This window comes from Gracilinanus agilis, chromosome 3, assembly GCF_016433145.1.
Source record: "Gracilinanus agilis isolate LMUSP501 chromosome 3, AgileGrace, whole genome shotgun sequence".
Lineage (NCBI taxonomy): Eukaryota > Metazoa > Chordata > Mammalia > Didelphimorphia > Didelphidae > Gracilinanus > Gracilinanus agilis.
This window is the reverse complement of record NC_058132.1, coordinates 586,984,363-587,005,392: the sequence shown is the minus strand read 5'-3', so window position 1 is coordinate 587,005,392 and position 21,030 is coordinate 586,984,363.

The following is a 21,030-nucleotide window of genomic DNA, read 5'->3' as shown; positions in this document are numbered from 1 at the left end:
TTCTTTCTGGCTCTGTATCCTCATTGTTCTGGGTTCTGTCTGCTGCAGATACATGGTGTGGTTCTTGGGTCACACCAAAAACTCCCTCACCTCTATTCTCCACCCTGCACCTGCTACTTTTGGAGAGAAACTCTCTCCTGTGTTATGGCACTCCGCCCCTCTAGCTATCATCTGCTGAAACTCCACACCATGCTGTCTTGGTATCCATAATTGTCATACAATGAAGCTCTGCCTATATCTGTTGCTTCCTTAGGGAAACATTATTGCTTTCTTAGAACATCACCATTGAGGGCCAACATGCCTCAGGGCTAGTCAACATATTTTCAGCAATTTTCAGTAAGTTTATAGTTCTATTTTGCTGATGCAAAATACATAAATACATTAACAAGCAAACAAACAAATAAAAGTGTTACTGAAATACCTATAAGACTTCTATATTCATCTTTCCAAATGGCAGGATACAAGCCTTTATTTCTAGTTGAATTTGAGTGACCAAATTCCATTTACATCTTTCCTGCACAAAATAGAAGCAGAAAGGGATAAAGAGGAATAAAATATTGGAATTCGTGTCAGGAACACCTTTATTTGAACTTTGTCAGACCAATTATAGCTCAGTGAAAATCATTCATTTCTAAAAGAGAGATAATAGCATCTATTTAAAGTGTTGTGAGGACCAACTGAAATAACATTTGTTTTTAAGTCTTTTCCATTTTACCTTTCTATGTTCCTATCTCTTTCTTGCTTTCACCTCTGGTATTTTGAAGTAGATGATTAAAATTGCCTTAAAGTTCTAATAAAATTCAGGAAGGTACTACAAATCCCGGAAGGGGAGAGGTAAAAGATATCAGTCTCCAGCAGCAGAATTTCCATTATTGCGAAATCCACACCCTACCATTTTCACTAGTTATATTTTTTTAAACCCTTAACTTCTGTATATTGGCTCCTAGGTGGAAGAGTGGTAAGAGTAGGCAATGGGGGTCAAGTGACTTGCCCAGAGTCACACAGCTGGGAAGTGTCTGAGGTCAGATTTGAACCTAGGACCTCCCGTCTCTAGGTCTGACTCTCCATCCACTGAGCTCCACTTGTGGTTGACCTCAGGTAACCAAAACTGCAGAAAGTGAAACCATGGATAAGGGGATAGTACTATATACCACTTATGCCTTCATCCAAGTCATTAGGAAAATATATTGAATAGAAAAGAGCCAAAGGTTGAGTCATATAGTATTACATTAGTGAAATTCTTCCCATTTGACACCAACACTGACATGTTGGCTATCACTCTTTGACTTAGGCAGTGTAGTATCCACTTGATGATATCACTACACAGTTGGCATCTCCATTTTCTACAAAAGAAAATCATGATATTCTTTGTCAGACTCTTTGCTGAGATCTAGATTTAATATATCCATGTCATTTCTCTGATGTTCTAGTTGATTAACCCTGTCAAAAAAAGAAATGGAATTACTCTAGCATGACTTGGTCTTAAGTAACCTATCCTGGCTCATATTCTATTCTTCTTCTTGTCTTGTTGTAACCCAAAGGAGGGTCAGAATACCAGTGTCCAGAATAGGAGAAGGCAGCAATTTTTCTCATATGACACTGATGTTACTAAGGGAAAAAATCAGAGGAATTTGTGTTCCTGACCCAGTCCTGGTATTGTACATTTCCTAAATTAAGACTTGTGAGATAGATGTGCCTGCTAAGATTATTAGTTACAATCCTGTACAAAGTCTAGTGGTTCTAAAGAGAGAACTGGCATGGCTTGAAGATGGAACACTACTAGACAGAATGTTACACAGCATGGGATTGGATGGAGAAAATAAAACCAGCAAATTTTGTTGAGGAGAGATACTCACCAAAGAAGGAGCAGTCAGGGAATATGGAAAAGGGAAGCCTACTGTGATTTAGATGGAGTTAGACACCTCACACAGATGAAATAAAATAGGTTTTTATCTGTCAAGTCAGTCAATAAATATGTATTAAGTGACTAAGTGTCAGGCACTATGTTAAATACTGAAGATATAAAAAGAGGCAAAAACAGTCTCTGACCCAAAAGGAGTTCATAATCTAATGAACCAAATAGAACCAGGAATTGGGGGCAGGAAGTTAAGAGATTAGACGTGGTAATTATACAAGTTAAGGTTTAGGATTTATGCTGAAGTGGTAGGGAACAATAAGGAACTTCCTTGGTTAACTGATATTCAAATTCACCACTACTAGTAGGATAAAAATATTTCCACTATTTTAGCAGGTCTTACTCTGCCAGAGTGACTTGGAATTTTTGAGCTTCCTTAGGAATTTTTTATATAGCAAGGTAGGGAGGTTGCTATATTCCTTTTCCTTCCTTTTTACATTTTTCATAAAACAGTATTTTAATGATACATTTTTGAATTTTGCCTGGAGTTGACTTAAAGGTCACTACCTTCAGTTGGAATTACTCACTTTCTCCTTTCTGAAAAATGTAATAGCATCCCATTTTGAATTCCTTGGCAATGACTTATCATAATTCTTTAAGAATGGAGAGGCATTGTGATATATTGGATAGAGTACTGGACTTGGAGAAATAATTTTGAATCTCATTTAATATATTTACCACCTTTGGAATCCAGGTCAATTCAGTTTCTCAGTTTCAGTTTCATCATCTGTAAAATGGGGGCAGTAATAGTTGCCCATTTATAGGGTTGCTTTGAGGATGAAATGAAATAAAGTATTTTAAACCATTTTGAAAACTTTAAACCACTATGTAAGTGTTAGATGTTAATATGAAATAAACAAAAAATGGCAATAAACCAAAAAAAAGGGAGAGGACATTTCTAGTAGGAAAAAACTTGAGTAAAGTGCATTTTGAGCCCAGTTTTGGGTAGTGTTCCAATAAAGAGAAATAGGGTTCTGGATTAATTTGGAACTCTACCCAAAGGCCTTGAAAACTGTTGCTACACTTTGACTCAGCAATGCTACTACTAAGTCTGTATCACAAAGGGTTCAAAGCAAAGAGAAAAGTGCTTATTTGTACAAGTAGCATGTTTGGCAGGTCTTTTTGTGATGGCAAAGAATTGGAAATTGAGGATATGCACAATAATTGGGGAATGACTGAATAAGTCATGGTATATGATTATGATAGAATACTCCTGTGGTATAAGAAATGAGGAGGAGCATAGTTTCAGTAAAACTTGGGAGGACATATGAAAAGTGAAGAGAGCAGAAACAGTAAAATATTGTACACAGTAAAAAGAATATTGTAAAGAGGACCAGATATGAAGGATTTAGATATTCTGATCAATTGAATGATCTAAGACAATTCCAAAGGATCCCTGATGAAAAATGCTATTCACATCTAGACAGATCTGATGAACTCTGAATGCAAATTGAAGGAGACTTTTATCCCACTTTTTTGTATTTCTTACTTTTTTATTTTTGTCATATGGCTAAGAGGGAAATATGTTGCATAAGACTTTGCATATATAACTAATATATTAAGTTAGTGAGAGGTTCATAGGAGGAAGAGAATTTGGAACTCCAAATTAAAAAAAAACGTTTTACAAGGTAGATAAAAGTTGGTAGATCAAATATAGGAACTCATTTTAGCTCTCCCAAATTCCCTTGAAAAAAGAAACATCTTTAAAATAATGCCTAAAAACAAATTCTGTAGAGACAGAACCAACAAAAGGTTGAGGTGAAGTAGTTTTCCCATCCAAAACAACTTAGCAGATTGACAGAAAAGGTCCATCTCACTGGAATGGTGGTAGGGCCTACAGCTCAATGCAGAAGCAGACTGTGCCCTAGAAGGTCAGCTGAAACAAAGATGGTAGCTGCATCACCAACAGTAGAAGCTTGGGGAGCTCTCAGCTCACAAATAGTGAGGAGGGTTGACAATTGGTCAGAAGAAGATTATGAGGAGACTTTGCTGACATTGTGTGCAGGATCCTGTTACACTGCTCATGTGTAATTCCAGGTTGCAGTCTAAGTCAAAGAGAGGAGAGGCACAATCAAGAATTACTTATCCAGCAAAACTGAGTATAATCCACCAGAGGGAAAAATGGATATTTAATGAAATAGAGAACTTTCAAGCACTCCTGATGAAAAGACCTGAGCTGAATTGAAATTCTGGCTTTTAAATACAAGTCTCCAGAGAAACATAGAAGGGTAAACCAGGAAAGAGAACACACAAGGGATTCAATAAGGTTAACATTTTTATATTCTTATATGGAAAGATAATTCTTATAATTTCTAAACTTTACATTATTAGGGAATCCAGAAGGAGTCTACATATACAGAAGACTTATGTGTGAGTTGACTGTCATGGGATTATTTTAAAAAATAATATTAAATGATAATAAATAGGGATGCCCTGGGAGAAGGGGAAGGGACAAGTAGAATGGAGGAAATTATCTTAAAAAAAGAAGCATAAAAGGAAGAGCTTTTAGAGTGCAGGGGAAGATTCAGGATAGCAGATAATGCTTTTGAACATTACTCTTATTGGAATTATCTAAAAAAGAGAATAAATACATACTCAATTGGGTATAGAAGTCTTTTTTACAGTAAAAAGAAGTAGGAGTAGAAGACAATAGCAGAAAGGGAGTGCTGATTGAAGAGAGGGAGAGGATTAAGGGGGAGGCAGTGGTCAGAAGTAAAACAGACTTTTTAAGGAGGAACAGTGTAAAGAGAGATATAAAGAGAGAGAGACAGAGAGAATGAGAAAGAAGGACAAATGTGGAGAGATAGGATGGAGGAAAAGACAGAGTAATCATAATTGAGTGTGAATGGTTTGAACTCATGCATAAAATAGGAGATAGCAGGATAGATTAATAAAAACAAAATGCAACAGTATGTTGTTTACAAGAAGCAAATTGGAAATAGGGATACACGCAGGAAAAATAAAGAGCTGGAAAATAATTGACTATGCTTCAGATGAAGAAAAAAGCAGGGGTGGTAATCATGATCTGAGACAAAGAAAAAATAGGCATAATTAAGAGATAAGAAATAATGAAGAATGAAATGAGCAGAACCAAGAGAAAATTATATGTAGCAGCAGAAATATTGTTTGAAGAATGACTTGTGTATGTCCATCTGTATAGAAAGAACTGATAAATAGGAATAACCACAACATAGTTCCATATATACATCTATCTCTGTCAAATGATGCCTTCTCTTATATGGAGAAGGGAGGAAGGGAGTTACCTGAGAATTTAGATGTAACAAACAAATAAATAAGTAAATTTAAATTTAAATTTAAAAAAGATAACCTCAGTGGGAAATCTACATTATGCTCAAAAGTACCATAGACAATGAAATAATATCAATACTAAATATATATGCATCAAATGGTATGAAGTCCTAATTCTTAAAGGAAACATCAAAGGAGTTATAGGAGTAAATAGTAAAACTATATTAGTCAACTTTCCTCTTTTAGAACTAAATAAAGTTAACCATAAAAAAGAAATTAAAGGCATGGATAGAATTTTAGAAAAGTTAGGTATGATAGACCTCTGTAGAAAATTGAATAGGACTAGAGAGGGGTATCCTTTTTTCTCAGCTATATATGACACCTTCACAAAAACTTACTATATATTAGGGCACAAAAACTTCAGAAACAAATACATAAAAGCAGAAATATTGAATGTATCCTTTTCAGATCATAATAAAATAAAAATTACATTTAATAAAGGACCATGGAAACATAGATTAAAGATTAATCAAAAACTAAATAATCTAATTCTAAATAATTTGTATATACATAATTTTATTAAGAGAATAGAAACAAGACAACTTAACAAAGGTTATGAGATGCAGTCAAAGCAGTACATAAGGGAAAATTTATAACTCTAAACTCTTCCATTCATAAAATAGAAAAAGAGCAGATTAGTGAATTGGTCAAATGAGTAAAAAAAATGGAAAAAGAACAAATTAAAATCTCCAATTAAACACCAAATTGGAAATTCTGAAACTCAAAGGAGAGATGAATAAAATCAAAAGAAACAAAACCCTTAATTCATGAATAAAGTTAAGAGCTGGTTTGATGAAAAAAAAAAACAAAAAATATATAAACTATTGGTTAATTTTATTTTAAAAAAGAAAGAAAAAACCAAATTACTAGTATCAAAAGTGAAAAGAATGAATTCATCACCAATGAAGAAGAAATTAAAACAATTATTATGATCTATTTTTGTTAAATTATATGTCAATTAATCTGACAATATAGGTGAGATGGATGAATATTAAAAATGTAAATTTCTCAGGTTTACAAAAAAAAGAAATAGAATACTTAAAAACCTTATCTTTGAAAAATAAATTAAACAGCCCATAAATGAATGCCATAAGAAAAGCTCTCCAGGATCAGATGATTCACAAGTTAATTCTACCAAGCATTTAAAGAATAATTAATTTAAACATTAAATAAACTATTTGGAAAAAGAGACTGAGGAGTCCTACCAAAATTCTTTTAAGACGCAAATATGGTGCTGATTGCTAAGTCAGATAGAGCAGAAACAGATAAAGAGAACTATGGACCAATTTCCCAAATGAATATTGATGCAAACATTTAAAATAAAATACTGGCAAGGAGATTGTAGCAATATATCACAAAGATAATATACTATGAATAGATGGGATTTCTATAAGAAAGGAAGGGCTGTTTCAGTAGTAGGAAAATATCAACATAAATGACTATATCAATAATAGAAAGAACAAAAAACATATTATTATCTGAGGAATGCATAAAAAGGTCTAGACAAAATATAACATTAATTTCAACAAAAACACTAGGAAGAATAAGAATAAATGGAACTTTTATTAAAATGAGCAGCAGTATCTATCTCAAACCATCAGCAATCATTATTTGTAATGGGAATAAGTAGAAAACTTCCCTATAGATTATAGATGAAGCAAGCAAGCCCATTATCACAATCATTATTCAATATTGTACTAGAAATGCCAATTATAGCAATAGGAGAAGAAAAAGCAAATGAAGGAATAAAAATAGGCAATGAAGAAACAAAACTATCATTTTTTTGCAATTGATATGGTGGTGTGCTTAGAGGATTCTAGAGAAACAATTAATAAGCTAGATAAAATAAAAAATTCAGCAAAATTTCAGGATATAAAATAGAATTCATATAAATTATCAGCATTCCAATATATTACTAATAAAGTCCAGTAGGAAGAGATAGAAAGAGAAATGCCATTTAAAATGATTAGAGACAGTAAAAAATTCATATGAGTTCTATCTGCCAAGATAAATCCAGGTACAATATGAACACAATTATAAGACTCTTTTATCAATAAAGTCAGATTTAAACAATTGGAGAAATATTAATTACTTATGTGTAAGCCAAGTAAACATATTAAAAATGAAAATTCTACATAAATTAAATATACTTACTTAGGGCAATAACAATCAATCCTCCAAAAATATTTGATAAAGCTAAAGAAAATAATAACTTTCATCTGGAAGAATAAAAGGTCAAGAATATCAAGGGAATCAATGAAAATATGTAAAGAAAGGTAGCCTAGCAATATTATATTTTAAACTGTATAACAAAGAAGTAATCATCAAAACAATCTGCTACTAGATAATAGAGTGGTAGTTCTATGGAATAGGTTAGAAACACAGTACATGGTAGTAAATGACTAGTAACTTAGTGTTTGATAAATTCCACGATCAAACTTTTGTGACAAGAACTGAATTTCACAAAATTGCATGGAAAACAAGAATGGAGTTTGGCAGGAACTAGTTATAGACCAACATCTCACAACTTTTAACAAGATAAAGTAAAAACTAGTACATGATATAAACATAAAAGATGATATCATAAGTCAATTAGGAGAGCATCGAATGTCTAATCTGTTAGATATATGGAATAATTTATAACAAAACAAAGGATAGCTTTATGGGATATAAAATGGATAATTTGAATTCTATTAAATTAAAAATATTCTGCACAAACCAAACCAATGCATCCAAGATCAGAGGGAAGGCAGGAAACTATAAAAAAAATTATAGCTAGTTTCTCTGATAAAGGTCACATTTTTCAGGTAAATAGAAAATAGTCAAATTTAAGAATACAAGCCATCCCCTAATTAATAAATGGTCCAAGGATACAAACAGACAATTTTTTAGGAAGAAATCAAAGCTATATATAATCATATAAAAATGCTCCAAATTATTGTTTATTAGAAAATGCAAATTAAAATCAACATCAAATTATGCATTTGGTCTGAATCTGATCAACAATGGTGGCTAGTAGAACTCTTTGAATGAGGAAATGATGCTCTAGAACCATACATTAGGAAGAGAACTACCACTAAACAAACAGTAACTATTTCACAGGATATTATGAAGATCAAGTAAACAAAGTGACCTGAAAACCTAAAAGTGCTACATACATATCAGCTAAAGTTATTTAAAGATAACCAAAAGCAATTCTGTTATAGTATGTTTAAATTCATTCAATATCTTGGGCTATAATTGGGTGTCAATTGACTTGAAACCATTGAGGACATAAAGGGTCTCTCTCAATATACTTTCACTTATCCTTGGTTTTAATTTCCTGTTAACCATTTAAATTTTATTACTAGTCAGAAGGTCATTTTCCTTGGCCATTCATGTCCAATGGAAAAAAGAAAGGAAATTGTTTCCCCTTCTTTCATTACTTATCTTTTTTCATATGTACCCCAACCAGGCTACTCCCTCCATTAAATAAATCAAACAAAGCCATTTTTATTTTCTTTAGTAGTCATTACAATCTTCAGTCCATAGCGGGTTTTAATCTTTCAGTACTCTATTTACAGGACTTCAGAATTTCTGCATTTATGGGCAAAAAGGTAATACTGGGTACTGAAAAGGAAACTAGAAGACTTGGAGGTTACGATGGCTGCAGAGTAGTTGCAGAACTTTTACCCACCCCACCACCAACCTGTACAATACCTCAAAAGAACAAAAAGGCCAAGTTCAGATGAGCGAAGGGACTCAAAAATAGGGTTCAGCATTGAAGGTACATGGGATTTGGGCATTTCCATGCTATAAGGGGGTAAATTATCTCCCACTAAAACTCAAGGTGATGAAACCCTCCACCAACTCACTTATGGGGCGGGATTCATAGCTATCACCCTAGAATTAAAGCTGGAGAACAACCTCTAAGTTCTTGGCAGCTGATCAAGATCACAACTGACCTTCCTCGTTAAGATGGCAGCAGAGTAAAAAGCAGCTGCTTAACCTCTCCTAACCAAAACATATAGGACTCCTCAAGAAGACATAAAAACAAATCCAGAGGAATGAAGGGACCCCACAACAGGGCGCAGCATTGGAGATATGTGGAATTGGGGCATTTCCATGCTATAAAGGGGTGAAACAGCTCTCACTAAAACATGAGCTGAGCAACTCCCTCCCCCAACGCACACCACCTACAGTGCCAAAGCCAGCCCACAAGAGTTAGAGCAAGTTTAGGGCATGCCTTAACTCCTTGGCAGCTACCTGGGGTCACAGGGCCTGCTCCTGAGAACAGCAAGACTTAAGACCCCAAGAGGATAAAGAATGTGTGGACTTTGAACATAGACCCTGAGAGCAGGCCCGAGTGTGGGCATGGACACAAGCCCAGACCTGGATCCTGAGAGCAGGAGAGGACTCGGATCCTGAGCCCAGGTGCAGACTTTGTGTGGGGACCCAAAGCAGAGGGGGGCACGACTGTGGAAGCAGGACCCTGAGACTGTTAAAGGAGCTTCAGGCAGAGGAACAAGCAAGGGGACCACCAGGAGGCTTGATCCTGAGAACAACTAGATCTGAGACCTCAGAAGCCTAAAGAGCACAGACAGAGCCTGAGTGTGAGGATAAACCTGAGAGGACTCAGGGCTAACAATGGCAAGCCAGAGACAAGAACCCAAAAAGAGAAAGATCATCAAGAAGAAATCAATAACACTCGACAACTTTTACACAGATAAAATCCAGAAAACAGAGCAAATAGCAGAGGAGAACAAACAAGTAATCATATCCAAACCTTCCCAAAATAATGAAAACTGGCCACAAGCTATTGAAGAGTTCAAATCTGAGATGATGAGAAAGATGGAAGAGATTTGGTGAGAGAAGTGGGAAATAGCTCAAAAGGAAATTAACAGGTTAGAAGACAGAAACTCCCAATTGGAGAAAGATGCCCCCAAATCAAACAAAATGATAAGCAAATTGGAAACCAAAATCTAGCAAGAAAATAACAGTTTAAAAGGCAAAATTTCACAATTGGAAAGTGAGGAAAGTAAATTGAAGACCAGAAATGACCAGATTGAAAAGGAAAACCAAAAGATTATAGCCAAAAACCAGTCCCTAAAGGCTAGAATTGAGCAATAAGAAGCTAATGATCTCTCAAGACAGCAAGAACAAATAAAACAAAGCCAAAAGACTGATAAAATAGAAGGAAACATGAAATATCTCAATGAAAAAGTGACAGACCAAGAAAAAAGGTCCAGAAGAGACAATTTGGGAATCATTGGTCTTCCTGAAAAAGCAGAAATTAATAGAAATTTGGACTCCATACTAAAATAAATTATTCAGCAACATTGCCCTGAAGTTCTACAACAAGAGGGCAATATAGACATTGAAAGGATACATAGATCACCCTCTACACCAGAAAAGACAACCCCAAGGAATATAATAGTCAAATTCAAGAGCTTCCAAATAAAAGAAAAAAATTTACAAGAAGCCAGAAAGAGACAATTCAGATATCAAGGAACACCAATCAGGATCACAAAGGATCTGGCAGCTTCCACACTAAAAGACAGAAAAGCTTGGAATTTGATATTCAGAAAGGCAAGAGAACTGGGACTACAACCAAGGATCACCTACCCATCAAAACCAACTATATACTTCCAGGGGAAAGTATGGGCATTCAGCAAGATAGAAGATTTCCAAGTATTTGCACAGAAAATACCTGGACTAAATGGAAAGTTTGATATCCAACCACAAAAATCAAGAGAAACATGAAAAGGTAAATAAGAAGCAGAGGGAAAAGAAAGAAAACTTGTATTTTTTAAATTTGTCTCTTTAAGGGCTTCAATATGATCCAATTATTTTTATTCATATGTGGAGAAATATTATGTATAATTCTCTGTAAGGAACTCTATTCACTATTATAGTAATTAGAAGAATTATTCATAGGGAGAGGTTGGAATACTAAATGGTCTAAGATGATATGGGGGGTGTGAAAGAGGGGGGTGAATAGTAGAGAACACCAAGAGAAACTTCAATGAATAAGAAAAATAGGATATTCTATTACACACAAAGAGGGCATGGGAAGAGTAAGGTATGAATACTATTATAAGAAGGAGAGGAAGAGAGTGTTAATAGATAATATTTAAACCTTGCTCTCAGAGGAAACAGTTCTGAGGGGGAAGAGCAGCTAAATCCATTGGGGTAAAGAATTCTATCTTATGCTACAGGAAAAATCAGAAGGGAAAAAACAAGGGGTGGGATGTGGTAGGGAGTACATAAAGGGAGGGAAAGAGAAGGGGGAGGGAATCAAATTGACCCTAAAAAAATAACAAGAGGGGAAGAAAAAGGGAGGGGTTGGAAAGGGAAATAAAATAAGGGTGGGAATTAGGGGGACTGAATAAAAGCAAACCATTAGTTTAAAAGGAAATAGCATAAGAAGAAAAGGCAGAATTAGGAGAGGACTTCAAAATGTTGGGGAATACACAGATGACAATCATAACTCTGAATGTGAATGGGATGTCCTCTCCCATAAAACAGAAGCAAATAGCAGAGTGGGTTAGAAACCTTTTGCCTAGCATATATTGTCTACAAGAAACACACATGAGGCATGTAGACACATAAAGGGTGAAGGTGAAAGGATGGAACAAAATCTTTTGGGTTTCAACTGAGGAAAAGAAGGCAGGAGTGGCAATCTTGATAAATGATAAAGCCAAAGAAAAAATAAATCTGATCAAAAGCAATAAGGAAGGTAATTGCATCCTGATACAAGGCAGTATAGACAATGAGGAAATAACAGTACTCAACATGTATGCACCAAATGGTATAGCATCCAAATTCCTAAAGGAGAAATTGGCAGAGCTCAAGAAGGAAATAGATAGTAAAAGTATACTAGTGGGAGATCTAAACATTCCTCTTTCAGATATATATATATAAATCAAACCAAAATATAAATAAGAAAGAGATAAGAGAGGTGAATGAAATCCTAGAAATTTAGAGTTAATCGATATGTGGAGAAAAATATATAGGGACAAAAAGGAATACACCTTCTTTTCAGCTGCACATGGTACATTCACAAAGATTGACCATGTAATAGGACATAGAAATATGGCAAACAAATGCAAAAGAGCAGAAATAATAAATGCAACCTTTTCAGATCATAATGTAATAAAAATAATAATCAGTAAGGACACATGGACAGGCAAATGAAAAACTAATTGGAAATTAAATAATATGATTCTCCAAAAAGTTAAAGAACAGATCATAGAAACAATCAATAATAATTTCATTGAAGAGAAGGACAATGATGAGACATCCTACCATACTCTGTGGGATGCAGCTAAGGTAGTACTCAGGTGGTAATTTATATCCTTGAGTTCATATATTAACAAATTGGAGAGGGCAAAGATCAATAAACTGGGCATGGAAATCAAAAAACTAGAAAGAGAACAAATTAAAAATTCCCAGTCAAAGACTAAATTAGAGATTATAATAATTAAAGGAAAAAATCAATAAAATTGAAAGCAAAAGTACTATTGGATTAATAAATAAGACTAGAAGCTGGTACTTTGAGAAAACAAACAAAATTGACAAAGTACTGGTAAATGTAATTAAAAAAAGGAAAGAAGAAAATCAAATCATCAGTATCAAAGATGAAAAGGGAGACCTTACCTCTAATGAAGACAAAATCAAGGCAATCATTAAAAACTATTTTTCCCAATTATATGGCAATAAATATAGCAATCTAGGTGATATGGATGAATATTTGCAAAATAAAAATTGCCTAGATTAACAGTAGAAGAAATAGAATACTTAAATAATCCCATATCAGAAAAAGAAATTGAACAAGCCATCAAAGAACTCCCTAAGAAAAAAATCCCAGGACCAGATGGATTCAGAAGTGAATTCTATCAAACATTCAAAGAACAACTAATTCTAATACTATGCAAACTATTTGACATAATAAGCAAAGAAGGAGTTCTACCAAACTCCTTTTATGACACAAATATGGTACTGATCCCAAAGCCAGGTAGATAAAAAACAGAGAAAGAAAACTACAGACCAATCTCCTTAATGAACATAAATGCAAAAATCTTAAACAGAATACTAGCAAAAAGACTCTAGCAAGTGATTACAAGGGTTATTCATTATGATCAGGTGGTATTTATACCAGAAATGCAAAGATGGTTCAATATTAGGAAAATCATCCACATGATTGACCATCTCAACAAGCTAATGAACAAAAATCACATGATTATCTCCATAGATGCTGAAAAAGCCTTTCACAAAATATGACACCCATTCCTATTGAAAACATTAGAAAGTATACGAATAGAAAGGTCTTTCCTAAAAATAATAAAGAGTATATGTCTTAAACCATCAACAAGCTTCATATGTAATGACAACAAATTAGAAGCATTCCTAATAAGATCAGAAGTGAAACAAGGATGCCCATTATCACCTCTATTATTTAACATTGTACTAGAAACACTAGCAATTGCAATTAGAGAAGAAAAAGAAATTGAAGATATTAAAATAGGTAATGAGGAGACCAAGCTATCATTCTTTGCAGTTGATATGATGGTCTACTTAAAAAATCCTAGAGAATCAACTAAAAAACTAGGGGAAATATTCAACAACTTTATTAAAGTTGCAGGATACAAAATAAATGCACATAAATCCTCAGCATTTCTATATATTTCCAACACACCTCAGCAGCAAGAGTTAGAAAGAGAAATGCCATTCAAAACCAACCTAGACAATAAAAATACTTAGGAATCTATCTACCAAAACAAATACAGGAATTATTACACAACTACGAAATACTTTCTAAACAATTAAAACTAGGTCTAAACAATTGGAAAAACATTGACTGCTCATGGGTAGGAGAAGCAAACATAATAAAAATGACCATTCTACCCAAATTAATTTACTTATTTAGTGCCATACCTATTAAACTACCAAAAAACTTTTTACTGAATTAGAAAAAAACCATAACAATGTTCATTTGAAAGAATAAAAGATTAAGAATATCAAGGGAAATAATGAAAAAAAATGTGAAGGAAATTGGCCTAGTAGCACCAGATCTTACACTGTACTATAAACAGTGGTCATCAAAACAATATGGTACTGGCTAAGAGACAGAAGGGAGGTCAGTGGAATAGACTTGGGGTAAATGATGTCAGCAAGACAGTCTATGATAAATGCAAAGAGCCAAGCTTTTGGGACAAAAATCCACTATTTGACAGAAAACTGCTGGGAAAATTGGTAAACAATATGGGAGAGATTATATTTATATCAACATCTCACACCCTACACCAAGATAAATTCAGAATGGGTGAATGACTTGAATATAAAGAAGGAAAGTATAAGTAAATTAGGCAAACATGGAATAGTAGTATAATTGTCAGATCTTTGCAAAAGGAAAGTTTTTAAAACTAAGCAAAAATTAGAAAAAATTATAAAATATGAAATAAATAATTTTGATTACATTAAATTAAAATGTTTTTGCACAAAGAAAACTAATGCAACCAAAATTAGAAGGTAATCAAGAAATTGGGAAAAAATTCTTTATATCAAAAAACTCTGACAAAGGTCTAATTACTCAAATATATAAGGAGCTAAATCAATTATACAAAAAAATCAAGCCATTCCCCAAATGATAAATGGGCAAGGGACATGAATAGACAATTTTCAGATAAAGAAATCAAAACTATCCATAAGCACATGAGAAAGTGTTCTAAATCTCTAATAATTAGAGAAATGCAAATCAAAACAACTCTAAGGTATGAGCTCACACCTAACCGATTGGCTAACATGACAGAAATGGAAAGTGATGAATATTGGAGGGGATGTGGCAAAATTGGGACATTGATGCATTGCTGGTGGAGTTGTGAATTGATCCAACCATTCTGGATGTCAATTTGGAACTATGCCCAAAGGAATTTAAAAGACTGTCTGCTCTTTGAGCCAGCCATACCACTGCTGGGTTTACACCCCAAAGAGATCATAAGGAAAAAGACACGTACAAAAATATTTATAGCTGCATTCTTTGAAGGGGCAAAAAATTGGGAAATGAGGTTATGTCCTTCAATTGGGGATTGGCTGAACTAATTGTGTTACCTGCTGTTGATAGAATACTATTTTGCTCAAAGGAATAACAGACAGGAGGAATTCCAGGTGAACTGGAATGACCTCAAGGAATTGATGCAGAATGAAAGGAACAGAACTAGGAGAACATTGTACACAGAGACTGATACACTGTGGTCAAATCAAATGTAATGGACTTCTCTACTAGCAGCAATGCAATGATCCAGAACAATGCTGAGAGATTTATGATAAAGAAAACTATACACATCCAGAGGGAGAACTGTGGGAGTAGAAACACAGAAGAGAAACAGCTGCTTGAAAACATGGGTTGAGGGGGATATTATTGGGGATGTAGACAGTAAATTATAACTCTAGTCCAACTATTAATAATATGGAAATAGGTCTGATCAATGATACATGTAAAACCTAGTGGAATTGTGTTTTGGCTACAGGGGGCTGGAGCTTTGAAGAAAATGAAGAACATGAATCATGTAACCATGGAAAAATATTCTAAATAAAATAAATTAATTAATAAAGAAAAGTACACTTGATTTGAAATCAGAAGGCTTAAGTTCAAATTTCAAATCTCCTTATCATTACTTTGGTCAGGTAGAATTCTCCAGACTTAGTTTACTGGTTTGTAAAACAAGAATGTTGGACAAAATAATATCTTCCTGTTCTGGACCCTGTAAATTATCTGTCCTCTCTTCCAACTTATATGTGTCCTTTTAAAATCTGAACTCTTTAATAATATTATTATATAGCCTTATCTGTCTCTTCACACATATCATCCTTTTTCCCCATTATAATCAATTGAATATGTGTGACAAGAACATTATTTTTGAAAGCTTCTTATCTCACATAACTTCTTTTTTTTTTGGAGTATCAAGTTATAGCATCCTTACTACAAAATTTCTCAACACTTTGAAATATGATCTTCTAGAATCTAGGATATATATCTAACTATGCATAGCATTTCCCTCTTTATCTGCCATGAACTCAAAGATGGCATGGTCTTATCCTTTCTCTTTTAAGCAGTTCCTCTTACTATTTAAAATAAGAGAACTCTCACTTTTTCTTTACCTTCTGAAAGATGAAATTATCTGTGAGTGAAAGCAAGACTTTGTCAGCTTCTCTAACACTTAAGCAGAGAGAAATGCCCAATAGATGTCTGGATAACTGAAGTGCTCTAACAAAACAGTATTCTCTTTCTGTATTAGTTTTATGATCTCTTCCTGGAACTCATTATAATTTCTTCCCTTTGCCTGGTTTCACCTCTGTCTGTCCCTCCTTTGATCATCAGCTGAATTGCTATCTAGCATGCCTTCCCCTAGAGAGTTCATAGATTTCCCCACAGGTGAACATTTTCTTGATGTATGGTGCTACCCCACTTCTGCTTCTACTTAGCTGTCCTATTACTATTTCGCATCATGTATCAGTGAGGTTATAGTTACTGCCTTTCATCTTAGCTGTATAGCATTCTTTTTTAAATATTCCTATACTTTATAGTCATAGATAGACATCTGAGTCCAGAAGAATCATTTCTGTCCCTCTCTCTCATCTTGCCTACTGGGCATATTGACCATCTTGGTTGCTCTTCTTTTCCTTAGGTCATATCCTTTGCTCTCTCTTGCAACTCTGACTTCACTAGGACTTTCTTGCTCCAATTCCTTCATAAATTTCTTAGTAAGAGTTATTTTTTAAAAATATATAAATTCATTACATAGAAGTTCAACAAGTTTTATGTAGTCTTGCATGATCGTGTTGACTTTTACCTCCTCCTTTCGATATGGCCCCAAAGTACAGAAAGTACTTTATGGTATAAACATGTGGCATAGCCTTATCTTGTTTCTGGGTTTGTGGCCAGTTGAAGGAGAAGACTGATGCTTGCCCCAAGACCCATTCAGCTATGTTGATGATGCACTAGGAGACCTATCAATTGAGATGCCACTGAAGAAGCAGTGACAAATATAGCAGAAGCAAATACAACTTTGCCTCCCTACCCCCACCTGGCCACATCTATAGATATATATATAGATAGATAGATAGAGCGATATAGAGATAAAGAAAAAGATATAGATATAGATATAGAGATAAAGATAAAGATATAGATATAGATAAGATATAGATATGGATGATATAGATATAGATATAGATATAGATATAGATATAGATATGGATATGGATATGGATATGGATATGGATATGGATATAGATATAGATAGAAAGGGAGATAATTTTTTTTTAAAAATGGCTTTGGGCAGGCAGCTAGGTAGCTCAATGGATTGAGAGTCAGGCCTAGAGACAGGAGGTCCTAGGTTCAAATTCAGCCTCAGAAACTTCCCAGCTGTGTGACCCTGGGCAAGTCACTTGACCCCCATTGCCCACCCTTACCACTCTTCCACCTAGGAGCCAATACACAGAAGTTAAAGGTTTAGAAAAAAATGGCTTTGGATCAATTTCCTTTCTAAAGGTCTAATTAGCAGCCAATCAGGGTTTATATAGCTGATATACTCTAATTCTTTGTCTTTCTTGTTATTGAGTCATTTGGTCATCCCTGATTCTTTGTGACACCAAATGGGGCTTTCTTTGCAAAGATATTGAAGTGACTTACCTCTTTCTCCACTGAATTGAGGCAAATAGAAGTTAAGTGATGTATCCAAAGTCACACAATTAGTAAGTGTATGAGGCCACATTTGAATTCAGCTCTTTCTGACTCCAGGCGCTGTGCTCTATTCACTGAGCTACCTTGTTGCCTCCAGTTCTTCCTTAGGTGCCCTTAAAATTGAGCATCTTTGCACGCTTCCAGTTCTTAGCTGTTAAAGGATAATGCTTCTCATAGAGTCATGGAGTTAAGGCGGAATAGGATTTTAGATGCCATCTAGTACAATGCCCTCATTTTGCAGGTGAGGACATGGAGGCACAGAGAAGCTAAGTAATTTCCTGAAGTCCCCTGAGATTTATTGAGACGCCCCTCATATGCCATGTAGAGTCTTGATTCTGTTCTAGCAGAAAAGACTATTGATGAGAATTGAGTGGAATATTAAAGTTCAATATCGTGCCATCATTGGTACCAGGCTGTTCTGAGAATTATTTCTCTGAGTCTTCATTTTGGAATGGCATGCTAACAAGAGTAGTGAACTGTGCAAGCTGATTCCATTAGCAAGAGAAGGGTCCTAATCCATTTCTCGAGCCAAAGCACAGGACCCACTTCACCTTATTCATCACTTCATTAATTTGATTTCAAGAGAAAAGGACTAGATTGAAAAGAGAGGTTATTCAAATCTCAAATGCACTTCTTAGGCATAATGAGAGAGCAAAGCATTTGCTGCTCAGCTTTGTTTCCACCAACTGGAAACAAGTACAATGAGGGTCATGCTACTTAACCACACATAAGGATAGATGTACAATGTCAGGGCTAGATACTGAATTATTTTGAAAAAAATGGTAAAAGATGACACAGTTACTAGTTAGATGTCTGTATGTAGTTTGAAAGTCCATGAAGCAGTTCAAAAGAATATGGTTGCATTTGCTTCCATTCTACAGAACGAGTTGCAGTATTGGATGACAAATTCCACAAGCAAGTTGAATATCCTTCTCAGTCCTGTGGCACACCATGAGAAATGACAGTCCCAATGTATCAGCCACATTTCTGTCACATAATGGAGCGGCCTGGAAGAACTGGAAACACTACCACCCCAGGAATTTCCAGGACATCTGGTAAGTCAACAACATTATCACAAATATTATGGCCAAGAATATGAGTTTTTGCAACAATGGATTCATTTTCCAAATGTTCCAGCTGAGAAAGCCACGCAGAACATTCCCACCATTGAGCAGATGGCTGATGGAGAAGCCAATATTTTTCTATAGAAACTGAAGTTTACTCTTACATTAGATACTTTCTGCATAAAGAAGCAAATAGGTTCCTGCTTTTGTATTCCATCCTTCTATACTGGAGAAATGTGTTTAAAGCATTATATATATTTATAGAGTGGTTAGGAAAATATGCCTTTCCATAGGGTAATATAATATAGACTCTCAGAACCAGAAACTTTTTGTTTGTTGAAAGGGACTTCATCAAAGCCTGCTTAGTTAAGCATGAGATGTCAGTTGAAAATGAGATTCTGTATCTTGATTTGCTAGTAAAGATTTTGGAGAACTTGTAGATGCTGATCCAGATAGATTATCAGTATGCCCATAGGATATAAATGACTCAGGATGGGGCTTCATTTTCAAAGAATACAGAGCAAAATGCAGCCTGGCATCTTCCTGCTTGCCATCCTTACTTTGCTGGTAGAGTGGGACATGGTGGCAGGTGGAGGATAAAACATATTATTTGACTAACATGAAGTTAATATATCCAGTTGACCAGAATGCATTTACTGTGACAGGGAAGTGGGTCGATTGTGCTTAAAAAATATTTTACCTTCACAAGCAATATGTCAGGCAATCAAGACAGAGTATGGAAAAAATGTGTCTGCAGAACTAAACAATAAATCAAATAGCAGGGACTTGTTGCTGCAAATATGGACCTTATTTTATCTTAAGTGGTTGTAGGGATCTAGGTTGGACACTTCACTTCAGTCTCAGAGAATCATAACTGACTGTTTTTGAGTCTTTAGATGTCTGAGAAAATTATTCTGTCCTTCCACTGCTAATGTTGGTGTTTGTATGAAAACAAGACTAGGATTTTAAAGAGTGTTTTGATTTCTACTCTTATCCTAATGCTTTTCCACTATACCATTAACTTCCTTTCTTTGGCTTTGAAACCCTTCCTAATCTGGCTCCAACATACTTTTCCAGACTCATTTCATATTACTCCCTTTTGACAATGAACTCTTTGTTCCATTCAAACTGTCCTATCTGGTCATTTCTTATACACAATATGATGTTTCTTGCTTTCATACTATTATGTGTATGTATTTATTTTGTCCTCTCTACCTGGACTGCCCTAATTCCTTTCTTTCATCTTTTGGAATATTGAGATCCATTTGACACTTATTGAAGGCCAAGCTCGAGTTCCATATCCTACCCAACGACTTCCCAAATCCCCAAAGCCTTGATTGCTGGGACCTGCCCCATTGAAATTATTCTGTATTTATTTTTATTTATCGATTGTTTTCCTTCAGCAGAATGAAAGCTTCTTGAGGGGAGGGTCTATTTTTACTTTTGTGTCCATATTCTAAGTGTCTTCTACTGTGCTTCACACTCAACATGTGTTCATAAATACAGTAAATTAGTGGTGACATTGGCACACTTGTATTTAATGAGTGAGGCAGTGTTAATTGCCAGTAACAGTTTCCATTTAGGAGAGGAAAATAGCCTGTTATAGTAGGCACAGAATCAAGACATCCCAAGTCCAGTACCAATTCTGTCCAGTTGTGTGATCTTACTAAACACATTTTACTTCTTTATACCTTGGTTTTCTTACTAGTCAAATGTGAAGGTTAAATCAGATTACTTCTAATATTTCATCCAATTATCAAACTCCTTGACTCTTACTTTAAAGGTTCATTTGAGGATTGCAAAGCTCAAATTGTTGCTTAGGGTAAAGGGCTTTAAAATTGTTTTATTGATATCTTTTATTTTCACATCACCTATATCTCCCAATTTAACCAACCCCACTAACAGTCTAGGCAGTTATTATGGAGTCTTTATCTCTGTCTCTAATGGGGCCAGTTCTGAATTAACTTAAAGTTAATATCACTTTAAGTCTTTTCCCCCTTCTTAATGTAGCTCTAGTTATT